The 20439-nt window shown below is 38.9% G+C and overlaps 1 long non-coding RNA gene across 1 annotated transcript in view; it reads left to right on the top strand.

Annotated features, from left to right (window-relative positions):
* Positions 1–20439, top strand: part of LOC145723458 (uncharacterized) — a 31316-nt gene that overhangs the window by 4126 nt on the left and 6751 nt on the right. Inside the window, exon 2 of the long non-coding RNA XR_014148539.1 lies at positions 2347–2541. This is a non-coding gene — a long non-coding RNA (uncharacterized LOC145723458). The remainder of the gene's footprint in view (positions 1–2346; positions 2542–20439) is intronic.

Genomic DNA, 20439 nt, shown 5'->3' with positions numbered 1-20439 from the left:
GAGCTAGCAAATTAATGCCTCCCAGGAAGGTGTTAAGAAGTCATGGAACAAGGAGGTAAATATCTACATGATTTTCTGAAAGTGCCGCAAATTTGTGTCATGATTTTCCTTGGTGAGTTAGAACCATAGCCATTTCACTGGTGCTCCTCTTTCTCTTTTGTAACTTGTGTCTTCATTTATGTGACCCATTTCACTTGTTGAGCTTGTCTCCATGGACACTAACTATCCAATAAGCCACACTTTGGGCATTTTAGAGAGAGAGGGCACATGAGTGGCAGGGGAGGGACAGAAGGAGAGGGAGAGAGAATCTTAAGCAGGCTCCATGCCCAGTGCCAAGCCCCAGTGCAGGGCTCAATCTCATGATCTTGAGATCATGACCTGAGCCGAAATCAAGAGTTGGTCACTTAACTGACTGAGCCACCCAGGAGCCCTCGCGTCTGGGCATTTTAAAACAAGATATAAATCAGCAATTCTTTAACCTGTAGTTTCAATATCCACAAGTGTATTGATATAAATTAAGGGGTGTCTTTAGTTCTTTAAAAATAAGCCCAAAATAGCTCTGAACTTCAAGATGCTACTGAAAATTAGAATGAATAATGATTGTGTAACAACTTGCTTTCTAAGACTAGAAACACTATATACTTGAGGAATTCTTAGTACAGATGCAACTGCCTGATTGAAGAAATTGGTTGCTAAGCAAACAACTGAATTGTCTTAAAAATATAATTTAAGTAATACCTGCTTTCATTTTTGGATTCCATTCCCTTCCCCCAAACCCATGATATTTGGAGACACTGTGTTGATATAAAATTTATAAAGAAAGTAGACTCTGCTTCTTTCATTTCACCGTTGAAATGTTTAGGCTTTATAGATCATTATCATTTTGAAAATTGGCTTCCTTCGGCCAAATGAAATCATAGATGTGTGATTTTAGAAACTCTACTTTTTACAAATAAGGAAAAGAAGTCCCACAACATTTAAAGGCATTGTTTGAGTTTACCCAGCTAGTTAGCAACAGAGTTTTCCACCAAGGCCTCTCTCACCAGTATTGTTTTTGTTTTGTTTTTCCCCCACTATACCAGACGACTACTACTATGGCATGGCTGAATCTATCTTATTTTTTTTTAAGACTTTATTTATCTTTTTGACAGAGAGAGAGAGAGCCCAAGTAGGCAGAGTGGCAGGCAGAGGGAGACAGACAAGCGGGCTCCTCGCTGAGCAGAGAGCCCGATGCGGGGCTTGATACCAGGACCCTGGGATCATGACCTGAGCCGAAGGCAGATGCTTAACCAACTGAGCCACCCAGGTGCCCCTCTATCTATCTTAGAATAAAGCACGTGACAAGGCAAGGGAATAGTAAACTGAGACTTGGCAGTTTGGGGTAAGGTTGATGACATTGTTTCTTAAAGTGTGGTCTAAGGACCACTTATATTAATTAACCTAGTTGCCTGGTAAAAATGTAGACTCTACCCAGGCCTATTGAAACTCCGTCTTCTGGGGATGGGACCCAGGAATATGCGGTTTAAGCAAGCTCTCTAGGTAATATTTCTATATGCTACAAGTTGCATTCCATGCACCAGTGATACCCTACATGTTTCACTAGAATCTTATTTAGTATGTTTTAATTTGTCATAATAACATAATTATTCCCATGTGAGAAAGGTGGCATGTTTTGCAGTGGATTCTAAGGTGTAGTGCAGAGGAGTCCTGTGGTGAAAGGGAAGGGCTTTGAGTTTAGTTTCCAATCCAGGCTCTACCACCTTGCTGTGTGGCACTGGGCCAGTTACTTAACTCTCTGAGCCTCCAGTTTTTCTTCTTTCAATAAGAATAATGCAGCCCTCACAGGATTGCTGAGAGATAATGGATATAAAATGCTTGGCAGGCACTGGGCCTAGTGTTTTCCATGCCTCTTCCCTCACCTTGCGAAGTGGCAATACACGAAATTCTACCTTGTTTCGGACCTAGCTACCATCTGTGGATTGTTCCTGTCCTTTGCCCCTCCCCCTCTCCTCTGTGGTTTCCCACCTACCTTCTGGCTATTTCACTGTTCATTAGTCACCTCCACCAGGAAGAAAGGGAAAATAAGAAATTTGACTGAAAGCATCCATTTTCCTCAGATGTTATTACTTTTAGTAAAAGGTTTGGTTTGAGGGAAAGAGGCTGAATCACTGGCCAAAAGAACATTTTTTTGGTTTTCCGAGTTTAATTTACCTATTTTTTAGATCATTTCGGTTCCTGCTCTCATAAAGGATAACTTTACATGTCCTCATTAGAAAAAGTGATTTTAATCAACACTGCATGATAAAGGGACATTTCTACACGAATCATTTTGATTTGGTTTTTTAGGGTAACTGAGAAGATTTGGTTTAACAAAACTCATTAAGATCCTACCTAGAAGGAGCCGGAGTATGAAGTAGGTCAGATTCCATCTTCCTGGTCATGCCCTTCAGGCACTGCTGACAGGAGTTTTTAGCTTGACAGAAGTGGACTGTGTATCCATGGATTCCTAGTTTGCAGAGCTCCTCAGTACAGGACCTAACGGTAAGTTGCCTGGCAGAGCCTTTGGTCGGGAGTCTTGATTTTCAGGTAAAATGCCCTCAGTTTTTCAACTTGTTTAGAGTTTTCCTCATGAAAGGCTCTGTATTGGGGCTTGGTGTCAGGTGCTTGGTATTAAGTGTTAGGTGCTTGGTGTTAGGCATCCACTAGTTGGAAAGGAGAGCACAGCCTCAGCTATGGGAACTGAGATTCCAGAGCTGGTGACCACACAGAGCATCACACAAAAGTGAGTGTAGCAATAAGGAAAATTTTTCTTGACCATGTTGGTATGTAGTCAGACTCCAGCAGGAGAGAGGGGTGAGGGGCAGGGTGGGGGGAGGGAGGAGTGTCAACTGTCTGGAGACCTGGTGTTTTCGTCTCCCCATTCTTTTATATATATATAATTTACTTACTTATTTGAGAAAGACAGAGATAGTGAGAGAGAGTACAAGCGGGAAGGAGCGGGAGAAGCAGACTGCCCACTGAGCAGGGAGCCCGATGTGGGACTCGATCCCAGGACCCTGAGATCATGACCCGAGCCGAAGGCAGACGCTTAACCGACTGAGCCACTCAGGGGCCCTTGTCTCCCCATTCCTTACCCATTGCCGGGCTTGGGTCCTGACAGGACATCTGATATTGAACCCTGGCTGACAGATGATCTGGTTGAGATGTGTGGCCTGATGGAACCACTACCATGGCATCTTCTGGTGGGCAGGTATTTTTGTCTCCTTTATCCACTGCTCTAATCCCACACCTGAAACCAGGTCTGGCATAGAGTAGGCACTCAGTATATATTTGTTGAATAAATGGATGAATTAATTATGAGAGTTAATAAATGTTTGTTGAAGAAAAGAAAGAAGAAGGGGGGAAATGGGAGAGGGAACTGGTAAGAGGATGATGGGTTGGTTGAGTCAACCTGATTATCTGAAGAGTACCTTTTTCAGATAAAAGAAGATACTTCTTTGGTCAAAGGCATATGAGAGTCCTACTACTGGTAGACCCTCCAAATAGTTTTAGGGTCTATTCCTGATAGTACTAATGCTGGTGACTGGTTGGGTTGGGAAAATAACAAAAATGATGATGGATAACAACAGCAGTAGCAACTAACATTTATATAGCCCTTGCACCATGTGGATTATCTTTTCCAATCTGTTTGTAAAACTTGATGAATGATAGAACAAGTCTAATGGCACTTTGCCACAACAGTGTAAATATTTTATATCACATTTTGATATTATATGATAGCAAGGCCATTTAGTCACTGGAATGTGATGTTATAAACAGGGCCTAAGGGCAGCAGGCAAGTCTGGGTTTTCTAAAAAGATACTCTGTGTGTGTGTGTGTGTGTGTGTGTGTGTGTGTGTGTACATCTAAATGCCTAAAGCCTACTCAAAGTCATTTTAGTAATAACCTCAATTCTGGAAGTTGGGTTGCTAGGTAAAGCTAAGTGTCATTTTTACCTTAATACCACATCCTTTTATTCCGATCATAGTTTTCTGGGAAGTTTCCAAAACCACAAATGCAAATGACACATGCATCTTTAGAAAATTCCCTTTTAGGAGAATGGCAGTATGCCAACAAAGGTGAAGTATAGAGCATGCTTTTAAAAAGAGCCCCAACTAGGCCTGTATTTTATAGATTTGCTATGTGACCCTTATTTTGTTCTCGCTGCTGCTTTAACACTTTGGCTCTTGAAGGCACTTTATTTAAATTCAGTGAAGGCAAACTGAATGAATGGAACCATTAAATAAATTGTAGAGTCCTCGAGTGTGTCCTCTTTGAAGGGCCATGGGCTTTGGAGGAAGACAAACCTGAGTGGTGTGAATTCCACCTCTGCCAGTGATCATCTGTATGACCTTTGATAACTTTCTTAGCAACCAGAATTCTCCACAAAATAAAGAAGGAAATAACTTCTGAGGATTGTTGTAAGGATCAAGTGGTTAATATACGTAAAAATGCATAGCACATTAACATGGCATATACTTCTCTTATTACCTGGTCTCGTTAACCCCCCTCAGCATCCTGCACAGTATAGACAGTTTGAATACCTGCACAGCCCAGAACTAGAGGAAATTAAGGAAAAAAATCAGTTGTTCCTTTTGTGTCTTTCTCCTTTATTTTCACACAGAACACTTCACTTCTGATACTCTGGTCACCAAATGTTTGGGTTTTTTTCCCTACAACGAGCAATTCTCTGGGACATCAGCTGGGTGTCCTGTAATTTAACTCAGTTCTGACACAGTCTACTTGGAGACAATATTTAGATCCCACAGGTTAAGGGATAACTCCCACAAGACAGCTCCCACTTCAGATACCAGTCTCAAGTAGTAGGTCTCCCAGGTTACCCAAAACTTCTGTCTGACTTGTTTTCAAGTTGGAGCTTCCCACTACCCCCTCCTCGGGTTCAATTAATTTGCTAGAGCAGCTCACAGAACTCAGGGAAGCTCTTATATTTACCACTTTATTAAAGGATATGATAAAGGATACGGATAAACAGGGCACTTGGGTGGCTCAGGGGTTAGGTGCCCAACTCTTGGTTTTGGCTTGGGTCATGATCTTGGGGTCGTGCCCTCAGCTCAGAGTCTGCTTGGGATTCTCTCCCTCTCCATCTGCCCCTCCCCCAGCTCTCTCTCTCCCTCTCTCTCAAATAAAATAAATAAATAAAATCTTTAAAAAAAATAAAGGATACAGATGAACAGCCAGCTGAAGAGATACTTAGGGTGAAGTCTGAGAGGATCCCAAATTCAGGAGTTTCTGTCACTGTGGACATGGGGTGCATCACCCTCCTGATGTGGATATGTTCACCATCCTGGAAGCTATCTGAACCCCATACTATTGGGATTGTGTGGAGGTTTCCTCATACAGGCATGATCAAATATTAACTCCATTTCCCACATCTCTCCCCTCTCTAGAGAAGTGGGGGTGGGGAGGGCTGAAACTTCCAAGCTTCTTTTTTTTTTAAAAGACTTTATTTATTTATTTGAGAGAGAGAGTACAAGCAAGGGGAGCATCAGGCAGAGGGAGAGGGAGAAGCAGGCTCCCCGTGGAGCAGAGGGCCCAATGTGGGGCTCAATCCCAGGACCTGGAATCATGACCTGAGCCGAAGGCAGAGGCTTAACCGACTGAGCCACCCAGGTGCCCTAACTTCTAAGCTTCTAATCCTGGCTTAGTCTTTCTGGTAAGCAGCCCCTAACCAGGAGCCATCTAGGAGCCCACCCAGAGTCACCTCATTAGAACAAAAGATGCTCTCAGTGCTCTTGTCACTCAGGAATTTACAGAGGTTTTAGGAGCCCTGTGTCAGGGCCTGGGGACATAGAACAAATACATATTTCTTTTTATAAATCACGTACAAGCCTCAGGGCAGCCCATTCTTTCTCCCATACACTGTTGCAGTTACAGGTAGACATTGTACTCCAGCCCACTCTATGACAAAAGCATTATCTTAAACACACACACACACAATTTTTTATTCCACTCCCTTCTTAGCTTTCTGCTGCCTCCAGGATAAAGCCTAAGCTCCTTGTTCAAGCGTGTGAAACTTCCTCTCTAGCTCTAGGTCTGTTGACTCACTTCTTGCTGATCCTGATCTGTTTCTTCAACCTTGCCATGCCCTTTTACACCTCCGTGCCTTTGCATATCTTGTTTTTGTTTTTGTTTTTTTTCCAGCCTAGAATGCCCTTCTAGAATGCATTCTTCTCCACCTAGGAAATATCCACTATTCCTTCTTTCAAGGTAAAGTTCACATGATATCTCCTCTATAAATCATCTCTGGACTGCCTGAAGCCATATCAGTCACTTCCCTTTATGCCTTCCTGGCTCCCATAGCTCTTTGTTTATATCTTTATTATAACAATGTCATGTAGTAATTAAAAATCAAAGACACATAACAATGCCACTTTCTGGTTGTGTGACTTCGGGCAAGTATAACCTCTATTAGCCTTGTTGTCTTCATTTGCAAAATGGAGATGATATTAGTGCCAACTGATGGAGTTATTTCAGATATTAAATGAGATAATCTATGTAAAGAACAGAATACAGTGCCTGGAACATGGTCTTTGTCTTTGTTAGACTGTGAGCCACTTCATTTTTATATCCCCACTACCTAAAACAAAGCCTGAAACATAGTAGGTATTTAATGTATGTTTGTTAGAAGAAAAGAAGGAAACAAGCTACCATTCATCCATTAACAAAGAAAACAATGTTAAACTGTATTTATGAAGAAGGCTCATTAACTGTCTTTTCTTTCATACTTTAGTTAATATTCTTGTATCCTGAAACCTTCAGTTTCAAACTCCAGCTATAAAATGCATGCTCTCTCCTCTCCCAAAAAAGTTTACTAGATGTAATATATAAAAATGACACAGCCTTGGGGTGCCCGGGTGGCTCAGATGGTTAAGCGTCTGCCTTCGGTTCAGGTCATGATCCCAGGGTCCTGGGATCGAGCCCCGCATTGGGCTCCCTGCTTGGTGGGGGACCTGCTTCTCCCTCACCCTCTACTGTTCCCCCAGCTTGTGCTCTCTTGCTCTCTCCGTCAAATAAATAAAATCTTAAAAAAAAAAAATGACACAGCCTAAAGTCTTCTAGGTATTTCTTAGCTATAGAAACTGAGCCAATACTGTCCCCAAAAAGAGAAGAAAAATTATCTCCTATTTTAAGAATACAAATAAACTGAAATTAAAGAAACTTGGTAAAATGGAAGTCAGATAGGCCATTCAATAGCAGTTCTAGAATCTTCCATTTCTGTATATAGTGTCAACACTTTTATTTCCAGGAAAATTCACTTGCCCAATTATCAATTCTTTTCTAATTAATTGTTAATCAAATAATACTATTGTCATCTACTTAAAATTCAATACCCAATTATTAAAAATGAACACTGTGTTTTTTTTTTTTTTTAAAGATTTTATTTATCTATTTGACAGAGACAGAGATAGCGACAGCAGGAACACAAGCAGGGGGAGTGGGAGAGGGAGAAGCAGGCTTCCTGCCAAGCAGGGAGCCCAATGCGGGGCTCGATCCCAGGACCCTGGGATCATGACCCGAGCTGAAGGCAGACGCTTAACGACTGAGCCACCCAGGCGCCCCTGAACACTGTGTTTTACTGCAATGATCTATTTTAGCCCACTTCTTTCTGTTCACTTAAAAGTTGAGCTTTGGCAGTGGGTAGCAAGATTTTTGAGTTCTGGTGCAGGAGCAGGTATTGACAAATCAATTAATCCAGCCAAGTTTATAATTCACCATTCATAGCACTGCTGATTATTTCTCAGATGCTTTGAAATTTTTTAACACTATTTTTTCTGCAATTTGAGTTCCTCATTTGCAAAAGAGAAGGTATAAATACTTATGTGAAAGTATGATTAAATTTGAAGGTTAAATGAAAAATGTATATAAAACATCTAATATGGTGCTTTGCGTGTAGTAGACACCCAGTAAGTGTTAGTTCTTTCTCATCAGGATTTTGTTTACAACACCATGTTTTTATTCAGATTGTCCTGTTTGCATATGGGTCTACCTTACTCTACTATAAACCCAAGCAAGGCAGGAATTATGTCATACTTCTCTTTGGATCCTTAACACCCAACACACTGACCCCTTACAGGTGTTTAATACATAATTATGGAAGGCAGGAAGAAAGGATGGGAGGAGAAAAGCAAGAAGAAAGGGAAGAGAAAGGAACTAAATGCCATGAGTACCATGGGACAAAAATCCCTGTATAGTTATTCAAGTTATTGTGTTTTAAGTATTTATGTTTTACCCTATTAATTCTAATAACTCTAAATTACCAGCTTTATAAAGAGTATAGTTGAATACTCTTTGATACTTTTGAAATGAAAAAGACTGATATATATCTCCTTTTGTTTTATGGCATTTCATATGAACAAACATTACTGAATGAAAATTGCTTGTCAAAAATGTGACGAATTTGAGATGGGGTTGTGATTTTGATGGCATGTGTCATTTATGCCAGCAAAATGAGGAGCGTCACCATGTTTCAGGGCTCTTATGTGGCACTTAGAAAACCCTGCAGTCTGCAATCTACTCGTTCTGTGACCTAGTCAAGGTGATTTATCACAGATAAAAAGCATATGTTTCATGCCTTTTTAGTGACATGCTTGACACATATTACGAAATTATACAATCTGTACGGTATATAGTCACAGTGCATACCAATCAGAGATGTTATGCTTTGGGGTTACATAATTCACTGTTTGAAAATACCTTATCTGATATCAAGAAAAGAACAAGAAGCCGCTACCAAGATAGTTTTCAGTCTGCTCAAATAGACTTCTAGTACCCTTTCTCTGATGTGTACTGGGGCTCTTAACTTTCTTCACTTTAGGCTTTTTGTTGCATTGCTGTTCTTTTCTCTTGGTTAGCAGTTAGTAAATACTGTTCTCTTTTTAATTTTTAAAAAAGTTTTAATCATACCAGTGTCAACAACAGAAAAGCATAAGTAACAAATTCCTCTTTGCCATCTCCTTACTCCCTTTCCACTCATTCTCTCTGCTTTCCTCCACAGATGGGCATCCTTCCCAACTTTTCCTATGTATCAAATGTATAGATACAGGTACTGTACATACACATACACTTTTGCACATGAATGGGATCCAGCTATATACATATGCTTTATTAAGTAACATGCTTTTTTCACTTAATTTGTCTTGGAGATCTTTTCATGTTAGTACATGTAAATAGATCTCATTCTTTCTAATGGTTGCATAGTATTCCATACCATTGTTCTAACATAATTGATTTATCCATTCCTCTTTTAATCAGAATAAGTTTGTTTTCCCTTTTTTATAATATAAATAATACAGCCATGGACATTCTTGTCTATTTATCTCTCCATAGACAAGTCCTAGAAGTAGAATTGCCCTGTTAAAGAGCACACTCTCTTTTGATTGCCACTGAGAGCAATCTATTACAACAGTTAGTAACCATTGCTATTTTTTATTCTTCTCTGTTTTATAGGAGGTTGGAATTCTACCCTTTAACTGATCCTTCAAATATATTGAGATGTCAACACAAAGAAGATTTAGTTTCTTAAACAAGGGGGGAAAGGAAAGACTGTGCCACTAATGTTAATTTAATGAGGGAGTTTAATGATGTGATATTTGGGTTTTCACTGTAACAAGATTCATTTTAAAGTTGAATCCAGTTTTAGTTTTTTTAAAAGATTGTATTTATTTATTTGAGGCAGAGAGAGAGAGAGAGGGTGCACAAGCGGGGGTGAGGAGGGAGCAAGGGAGGGGGAGAAGCAGACTCCCCACTGAGCAGGGAGCCCTATGCAGGGCTTGATCCCAGGACCCTGAGATCATGACCTGAGCCGAAGGCAGATGCTTAGCCAGCTGAGCCACCCAGGTGACCCTCAGCTTAAGTTTTATATTGATTTTATCATGTGCCACATCTAGGGAGATTTTAACTATTTAAATGGGTAGTCACGTAAAAAAAATTATCTCACGTCATAGATTTGAGGGGTGGGGCAGACAAATATGGGATGAAGTGCTTCTTAGCGTATTAGACAATTGCAGTCCAGTTCTACTGAAGCCCTACAAAATGATTTCTGCTAGGGCGCCTGGGTGGCTCAGTTGGTTAAGCAACTGCCTTTGGCTCAGGTCATGATCCTGGAGTCCCGGGATCGAGTCCCGCATCGGGCTCCCTGCTCGGCAGGGAGTCTGCTTCTCCCTCTGACCCTCCCCCTCTCATGCTCTCTCTATCTCATTCTCTCTCTCAAATAAATAAATAAAAAAAATTAAAAAAAAATGATTTCTGCTAAATTTAATGTACATTTTCTGTTTTGTTTTATTTCTGTCTTTGTGATGACCCGAATGTTTCCATTATTTCCCTTGAATTGAAGAAAGGGAAGCACCTAAGAATTCTGAATTTTTAAGTGTTAAAAATGAGGAATGTAGGCTACAGTTATATGGGTCATGTTTTGAGCAAACTTTTAAAAAGGTAATGGAGATTTCTACGAATGGGGATATATCACAGCCTCTCAAACGGGAGGTTATGAATAATGTTTAAAGAGGATTGAGGAGCTAGGGCTATATTGGATGATGGTTTTTATGGGTTGTTTGATGATGCCTCTTGGACTCCCTCCTGTTTTCTCCCAATTCCCTTCCATACCTATACTGACTACTATAGTCACAAGCAAAAGTTGACCTTTCTTACCACTTTATTGTTAAGTTTGTGTTGCAGCTTCAAAAATCAGAAACTTTTAAGTGGAAAAGGAGTCTTTGGCCATTGATTCCTTTCTCTTGCCCTGAAGCAATAAAATTCTGAGCTGTAATCTAGTGTAAACACACGTCATCTGTCTTTCCAAAAGATTCCTATTGAGTTTCTTTCACCTTTTTTTGTAATTAAGAAAAGATGGTTGATGAGAATGGAATGATCAAATCAAACTCTTCCCTCTCTATGCCCTTTGCACATGTGCCCATTCCTTGGTCCTTTCTGACTCTACCCATCACTGCAGCTCCTTCTCCTCTTTCAAGCTCTGGTTGAAAGCCTTCCTTGCTACATCCTCACTCCCAGGGTATAACATTCTTCTATCATGCTTATCACTATAATTTGAGAGGGTTCTGTTTGTCTCCCCTATTAAAGTGAGGATAGGGGATTTGTTTTTTTCTTCATATCTCTAGTACCAAACATAATATCCAGCACTCAATAAACGTTTATGAGTGAATGAATGAACTGACTGAATAAACCAATTGGGAAAATAGTCTGTCCTTAGATGTCATAAATGTATTTCGATCTAGAGGAAGAAAGATGGGTTAGCGGTCCCTCTCAAGTTTCTTCAGTCCATGTTAAAGCAATAATCATCTTACTTAGAATCTTTAAAGTCTTTGTGTAGGGGTGATAACCACTTACTTTGGAAAATGACTACTACATGATTTGGCGTTCATTAATGTGTCAAAAGCCATCATGACAGCATTTGTCCATTCATCATTTGGTAATCTCCTGGATTATTACTTAGCCAATGGAAGTGATTCCAGAGGTTTGTTGTAGAGACCTCTGATCATTTGGACTGGGCCAAACTAATTTATAAAAATTTTAATTTTCAGGGGCATTTGTACCAAGAAATATTCCAAAATTTGTGTGTGATTGTGTTTAGGTTTGATTGCCTTTTTTTTTTTTTTAATTTGTAAGTTGAGGGCAAGAATGACAAGACCTGTATCAAAACAAAATATGTTGTGAAAACTGCTAAACAGTGGTGTTTGGTAAACATGGTGTGTGCTTTTGTAAAAGTGACTAAACTGAAACAGGATTAGCAAAAATTTAGGGTTCAAGATTAGCATAGAAATTAATTTCTGAACAAGCATTTGGTCTTGTTTCATTTAATTGCTTCCTGTGTGATTATGTAAAGCTGAAATTAATTTCTGAACTTTTTTTTAGGCTTGAAACTATAGTCGTGTCTCTCAACTTTTTGTCTGTGTCTAGATTGTGTCCTACCATCATGCAGGGGCCAATCAAGAGCCTATTTTTAAAAACCTTTGTGAGTTTCTTTCTTTCTTTTTTTTTTAAGATTTTATTTACTTAGAGAGATATCGAGAGAGAGCTTGAGCAGGGGGAGGGGCAGGAACAGGGCAGAAGGAGAGGGAGAAGCAGACTCCCCACTGAGCAGGGAGCCCTACCCAGGGCTCCATCCCAGGGCCCTGGGATCACGACCTGAGCAACATGAGCAGAAGGCAGCCACTTACCCGACTGAGCTATCCAGGTGCCCCACCCTCATGAGTTTCTGAGCCATCCAGGTGCCCCACCCTTTTGCCCTTATTTATCTCATGCAGCACTTTCCAGACTGTATGGAACCATTCCTTAATCAGTGTATTTTTGAGGAAGATCTTTACCCTGCCAAGCAATCCTGGGCAAGTTTTATGAAGAGACTGCTCAGCAGCCTTGAATTCGCAAGTGCTGAATCAAGAGTGCAAAGCTGGCTCCAGCTTGCAGAGTCAATTTCCCTGAATGCATCCAAATCCACACAGCAGAGTGACTCTGAATGTGGCCAACCCCTTCAGGGGCCTGCCATGTAGCCCTGTCATTCTACTCCATTCAGGATGAGGAGGATAAAAAGAAGGAAGAGTAGAGCTGACAGAAGTCTCAGGGCTACACTCCCTGGCTCTACAGAAGTTTTCTGGGTTTTAGTTCCTTGTGATTTAGGCTCTACTTTCCTCCTTTCCACTGACAGCTAAACCTCTGTCTCTTTATCATGTTTGTCTTGATGTGACCTCTTAGATTCTTACTCAGAATTTTTTATACCTGGGTGAAATGTAAACATAGTAAACCCTTGTTAGACTGGTACTGGTTTGTTCTGGACAGAGTTCTCTTGCTCCAAATTGAAAGCTACTCTTCTTCCAAGTCCATTAGGTTCTCAGTTGTGCTTAAAACATTGGCTACCCCAAGTTTTTTGAAGGAGAAATCTCTTTATTTTTAGACTTCCAGTATTCTAAAACAAAATGTTTTCCAGTAATGAGGCTTTAAAATGATGGTGCAATTACAAATAAAAGTTATTCCTATGGCTACCTAAAATATCCACTGAGAGTTCTAGGTGATCAAGAAGAGGAAGAGATATGTGCATGACACTTATATGTGCATGCTTGTATATAAGGGTGTATTCATTTTGTATATAAACTTACTTCAGGAAAAACATAGAAGTGTAAAATAAACACTAAAAATAACACTAGAATCATATTACTGAAGAAAAGTAAACATATCGAATAGGTATATAAACATTAAAATGTGACTTGAAAAAATATATATATTTTAAAAAGTTGGGGGGGATGCCTGAGTGGCTCAGTCAGTTAAGTGTCTGTCTTGGGCTTGGGTCACGATCCCAGGGTCCTGGGATCGAGTCCCACATGGGGCTCCTTGCTCAGCGGGGAGTCTACTTCTCCCTCTGCCTGCCACTCCCCCTGCTTGTGCTCGAGTTCTCTCTCTGTCTCTGGCAAATAAATAAATAAAATCTGTAAAAAATATATTTAAAAATGTGACTTGATAGGGCGCCTGGGTGGCTCAGTCGTTAAGCGTCTGCCTTCAGCTCAGGTCATGATCCCAGTGTCCTGGGATCGAGTCCCACATCGGGCTCCCTGCCTGGCAGGAAGCCTGCTTCTCCCTCTCCCACTCCCCCTGCTTGTGTTCCTGCTCTTGCTGTCTCTCTCTCTGTCAAATAAATAAATAAAAATCTTTAAAAAAAATGTGACTTGATATTTTAAAATTTAAAAGTGTATTTATTGAAATTTACTAAGGACAGCTCCTAATAGAATTCCACTAACTCATTCACTCTCAAAATTTTCCTGAAAATGCTATTTACAGAAGCAATAATATTAATTATTTTAAGGGAGAGTTTAGCTTCAACATTTGAGAACCATATAAACCCAGATATAGCTGCATTATAATCTTTTAATCAATTCCAATCAAATAGCATAAACTAGAAAAATACTGAGTTAATAGTCATCAGTAATTAAGACAGTGATAATTTTGGTGAAGAAAATCACCTACAGTGATTATTTCAAAAACTTACTCATTACTGTGAAGAGAGCATAAACAGATTCTTTTTGCATTCTTTGCAGAAATAATCTCCTAATGACACCTCCATTGTAAACTATGTCATTGACTTACTACGTGATTCTTTGGACGGACTTCATTGTTTCCATCTATAATATAAGGATAAACATGTTGAAACCTAGTTTTGAAGATCTATTGACTAAATGAAATATGACAAATAAAGCAGTATTTAAGAATAGGCAAGCTGGATATTTATAATGGGTTCACTAAACATAAACACAGGAATATTGATAAATTTTTTATAAGAACAACTTCCCTAGCATGAAAAGCATATTAATAGTGCCACACATTGACATTTACATCCACGTGTGACATTTAAATCCAGTTGCATATGGTTGTTAAATAAAGGACCTGATATAATCAAGGAAGTTTTAGAGCTCAAAGGATTCTTAAAGAGCAGCTAGTCCAACATCCTTATTTTATGGATAAGAAAATTAAGGTTCAAAAAAGAGAAGACATTTACTCATGTGTTCAGGGAAGTAGTGCAGATCCAGATCTCCTTGGCTAGGGTTGGGTAGTTATTTCTCTTAGAGGCCTTTGAATATGTATGCCAAACACTGTCTGGAAACTTAACACATAGTGTCCCATAGGTACAATTTTTCAAAGGTATATATGCCACTGGGATTAACAAAATACATTCATTTAAAAAAATGATAAAGGGCACCTGGGTGGCTCAGTCGTTAGGCGTCTGCCTTTGGCTCAGGTCATGATCCCAGGGTCCTGGGATCGAGCTCCGCATGGGGCTCCCCGCTCTGTGGGAAGCCTGCTTCTCCCTCTCCCACTCCCACTGCTTGTGTTCCCTCTCTCGCTTTGTCTCTCTCTGTCAAATAAATAAATAAAATCTTTTCAAAAAATGATAAAAAAATTGATGGTAGTTTTTTTTGGTTGTCATTTTGTATTTGTCTCATCAACAGATTCTCAAAATACAAAATATCACGTGGAAATCATTGAAAATTTTTGAAGTGAATATGAAGTTTGGGAACCACGACACAATATCCCTTCTCCTCTCTATTAAAACTTGTAATGATTCAAAATGTCACAAAAATTGGAAAGGGATAATGATTTCTTTATTTGTTACTATTATTAATACGAACTGAGGGAGCAGAGGACCAGTAGTATTGATGAAAACATGAGTCTGAGACTGATGAAACAATAGAAGACAATAGTAACTCTGATACTGGTATGTACCCCATGCCACTGGGGCATTAGTTACTATACGCTCATGTCAAATGAAAGGTAATCTCCTTGTTTTACACATATGTTAAGATACATGGAACATTTTATTTTAATGGCATTTTTCCCTTGAGAAGAGTACTATCATAGGAATATCTACCTAGCACTTCATCCTGACTTACCAGTGGCACCCCTGACTCTCTCTGTTGTTTTGTTTTTAAAGATTCATTTATTTACTTGAGAGAGAGAGAGAGAGAGTGCATGTGAGTGGGGGCAGGGAGAGGGAGAGAGAGAATCCCCAAGCAGACTCTCCGCTGAGCGTGGAGCCCAACGCAGGGCTTGATCCCACAACCCATGAGATCATGACCTGAGTCAAAACCAAGAGTCAGAAAGTCAACCAACTGAGCCACCCAGGCACCCCCCCTCTCTCTGGTTTTTAAACATCTCTAGAGAAACCTGCAAAACCCTATGGGTACCTAATTTTGACAATCAGCACTGTCAGGTCTTTCTTCTTTTTAACCTTATGGCCGTGTAAGCTCATTTCCTTTTGTTCACTCTTCACTGCATTCTTTATATGCTTCAGAGTAGTTTTCCTTTTCTCAAGCAAAAGAATCCAAGTTACTTCAACTCTTATGGAGCCTATTTCCCACAAAGTAGCACACTCTAAAGTATTTGTATTGAATTGTGCTCTGCGAGTAGACGTGAGCAGCACATCCCTAGAACAAAACACTCTGCCATGAGTCTGCACAAAGGCAGGGTTTGAGAAAATATGCCAAGCCTTTCCCAGATGAAATGAGGACCCGGAACACAGCCCTTATTACAATTCAACAAACCAACTGCTCATTCACAGTCAGAATGTTCTCAGAGTCTCCTCTGCTATTATATTCTGTGGGTTCCATGCTCGCCTTGATGTATGCGCCTCATCCCCATTAACTTTAATGAGTTTTACCGCACATCAAAAGAGACTGACCCATGTATGTGGGGAGCTGCCTTACGCTTTATTTCTCAGGAAACAAGATGCCACAGGGGTAATCTTACGTGGGATAATAGCCAAGGTCTTACTTAAGGCCTCCTTCCCATAGCAAATTCTGTTCATGTTTCTCTTTGCATTTGAAGTTGTTGGAGTCCAAATAAACTTTTGCATTTAAAAGAAAAACTAAGATTTTTAGGCTAAAAATTTGGCAACCCAGGAAAACATTTTTATTTAAATGATTTGAGAAAAACACACATTGTTAAAGAATTGTGCCTATTATTTGTATTGAATCAACTAATACATGTACAAAATGACATTTTTAACTCTTGGATTTTCTAGATGTGTTTAAAAGGGTTGGTGCTTTAAGTGTTTAACTATATTATAATTATTTTTCTATACTACTATTACTACTGGTCCTCCTTTTGCTACTATTAATATACTACCAAAAGGATTTGCTGAGTAAGAATTCTGCTTTGCTTATCTTAAAACACCTCCCTTTCTCAAAAAAAAAAAAAAACCAAAAAACCTTCATTTCTCACTTTTTTGGGAATGTTCCTGCTAAAAGTTTAGTTACATTGAAGGAAATGGAAACACTATATGAAGGAGGGATGGCTTTTAAGAAATGGAATTTGTGGAATGCCCTTATTTTGGATGAGTTGCAGACTTCCAAATTCCACAGAAACCCAAATAAAAACAGTTATATGCCAGTTAAAACAAGACTTCACTCAGTCTTGGAACAGTCTGTATGTCATTTGGTGGTATGGCACTAACCTAAAGACTGTAAAAAACAAAGCCGCAAGACTACAAAATTGACAATAGAAGAGAAAAATGAGTTGATTCAAAGTGCTCTAACATTCAGAATGTAAGTCTGAAAAATCCTACACAAAAGTAATTTGAGCAAGTTAGTTGGTTAACTTGATTAAGAAGAAATTATTGCCCATTCAAATTTGTCATTCTTCAGCAGTTTATCTATGTATTTATCTACCCACATACCCACTTACCTACCTACCTAGCTGTCTATGCTTGTCATGTTTAAAATGAGAAATTGCAAATGACGAAGCTATTATAGAATAATAGAGATTGAAAAACTTATTTGCTCTTTGTTAGAAGATGCAAACTATGGGCCTACTTCTAGGGCATGATACAATCCTGACATGAAAATGAGCTCATTGCAAATAGGAACCATGACTTTCATGTTTATATTTCTGATATGAACAATCTTTGGCACATAGTGGGTACAAATTGATGGCTGTTGAATGAGAGGATATATCAAAATAGTATTTCAAAGAGATAGTCTCCCTAAGTTTCAGAATGCCCGTTCATTGTATTCTGCCAGTCAGTATAATTTTAAGAAATGTTGTGAATGAGAAGGTATAATTAGTATGTGCAGCATTAAAAAAAATCCTCTATTTTAAATTCTAAGAAAGTATATAGATATATGAGAAAGTATATATGAGGAAGTATATAAGATGAACATATAAAAAAGTATATATGATGAAAATATTTCTCAGAAAATTACCCAGAGGTAGCTACTGTTAATATTTTTATATATATTTTCCCCGGGCTTAATACTTAATCCTTAAATGTATTCATATGTTTTTTATATTTGAACAAATTTGGGATAATATTGAATCTTCAGAATACATCAAACTCCAAATATATTTCATATACAAAATAATAGGGAATAAACTAAAAATACCCTATAACCAACTTACAGTTAATATAATATCACTTTCAAACAATAAGAGTTCTCAGCCAAATTAAACTAAAAGCTAAAACCAAATAAGATTTGGATCAGTGACATAGGGCCAATGAGACTAAGGAGGTTCCTGGATCTCTAGATTGTCAGCATTCCTAAAGTGTTTCCTCTTTGTATGATGAAGACTCTTCTATTTTTAAAGGACATTTCATCTCAGTAACTTAGGGTATTTATTCTCTATGACTTAGGAGAGTTTGATAGGCAAGTCTTCCCTCTATGCTGCAGGTGTATGTGGTAGCATCTGATCTAAAAATATCCTTGCAAATACCTATTATTGTGATGATTTAGCTAAAAATACTTACCTGAATGGTGGGCTGTGACAGCAGATCACAGCGACTTAACTGATGAGATGATGGGGGAAGGTGAAGAGTTTTACCCTAAGGTAAATTCAAAGAATTGTCAGCAGCCTGTTCCAATACAAGGTGAACATATAGAACACTGTCAAAGCCAGGGCTCTTTTATTAGAATTAGGATGACATTTGGGATGCATACCATAATAACATGAACCCACAGGCCACACCGTGGATGTACACATAGTAAATCAGAAGGCAGGATTGGAACTGTAGTAGCCTCTTTTCTTTCTAATCCCTAAATCACTGTGGCACATGATTTCTTTGGGGCCAAGAAGTTGCCTTGCACTGCAAAATATTAAAAGGCATGGCAGTATTTTGAGGTATCAAATGAAAAGTTCACTTTGAAGTGCTGTAAAATTATACTCCTTTGGCTTAAAAGAGTTAACTCACTTTCAAAAATACTTATAACTGAAATTGAATTAGGCACCAAGGAGAAGAAGATTCGTTGTAGTTACTCACTTTTGATTGGAATGACTCAAAAGTCCTGCTCAAGGTTCACGTTATTGAGATCCTAGTTGTTCTGGATCAGGAAGCTCACTGTTTAATAATTCTTCACCCAGTTTTTCTGATAGAATGAATATTCTCTTTCTAACAACAAAATCAAATAGGATAACTGGCATGAAGCTATCCTGTTTGAATAAGGAGAAATTGGGAAAGAAAGCCTAGAAGACAATGTATTGCCAAATAAATAAACTGGCTGTAAGAATGCCCTAGAAGAGAAAGTATTTTACTCAATGACATTTTATCTTTTCCAACTTTTTGCAAGGAAGTGATTCTTGGGAAGTATTGGGAAATATTAAAATAAAGTCATCATTGCATTAAGAAAAAAATCTTAAAGATTGTTTTCGGAAAATTCAATCCAAGAATTTAAGATCCAGTGAGGCTCAACTCAATTTTAAGGCTAAGAGCCTAATTAAAAAATGGGCAAGAGCTGAATAGATATCTTATCAAAGAAGAGATACCAAAGGATAATAAGCACATAAGAAATGCTCAACATCATTTGTCATCAGGGAAATGTGAATTCAAACTATAATAAAACATTACTTCGTACCCACTAGAATGGCTATAATAAAAAAGACAGACAATAACAAGTATTGACAATCTAAATATCAAGATAACTGATGAATGAATAAACAAAATGTGATATATCCATATAATCGAATACTAGTCAGTAATGAAAAAAGAAGGAATTATTGATGCATGCTAATATATGGATGCACCTCAAAAATGTAATAGCATGTAAAAGAAGCCAGATGCACAGGACCACATAGTGTATGATTCCATTTATATTAAATGTCCAGAATAGGCAAATCCTGAGAGACAGAAGATTAGTGGTTGTCTGGGGCTGAAGATGGAAATAGGATTGACTACCTGGACACAAGGGAGAAAAGACATAGATTGTTGGGACCCAGTATTGGCTACTTGGATGCTCTGGATTATACTGCTTGCGGGGTATGCAAAGTGATGAATACATGGTGGGAGTATAAAGAACTGTGGTCTTAGAAATCACAGGGTGACATTTTGGCAAAGAAGGTTAAGAGAAGATGACCTTGTAACAAGGATGGGGCAGGTATGCTCTGGGAAATCCAGAGGTTCAAAGCTAATGAAATAGATTTTAGGAAGGAGTTTTAGATGAATGTAAATTAACTTAGTTTCATCAGGATGAAGGTTTTTTTTGTTTTTGTTTTTGTTTTTTCTCTTTGTAGGGAGAGACGAAGTAATGGCCCTAGACAGAACCGATAAGGAAGCTGAGAGTAACAGCTTTGTCCTGGGTGTGGTGGTGGGTATGGGTGGGTGTTAAATTAAGTGTGAACCAGGAAAAAGTGAAGCCTGATTCCTGGACTAATCCTGCAAAATAATTTCAAACTTAATAATGTCAGAGTGGCAAAGGGACAATTTTGTGGATGCAGAAATTTCAGCTCAGGGAGCTTCAGTGACTTCTGAAGGTCACACAATAAGCAAAACCTGAGATACAAATTCAGGTCTCTTGACTCCCAGTTTGGCGGGCTTTCTACTGCAGATGAATTTGTGCCCCAGCATTCCTTTGCACTGTAGTAAGACCATTTGGGCCTCTTCTTTAAACTGGT

This window comes from Leptonychotes weddellii, chromosome 9 (genome assembly GCF_054177405.1).
Source record: "Leptonychotes weddellii isolate Sample4059 chromosome 9, ASM5417740v2, whole genome shotgun sequence".
NCBI classification, from domain to species: Eukaryota; Metazoa; Chordata; class Mammalia; order Carnivora; family Phocidae; genus Leptonychotes; species Leptonychotes weddellii.
Note: the sequence above shows the minus strand (reverse complement) of the source record. Positions and strands in the feature narration are given on the sequence as shown.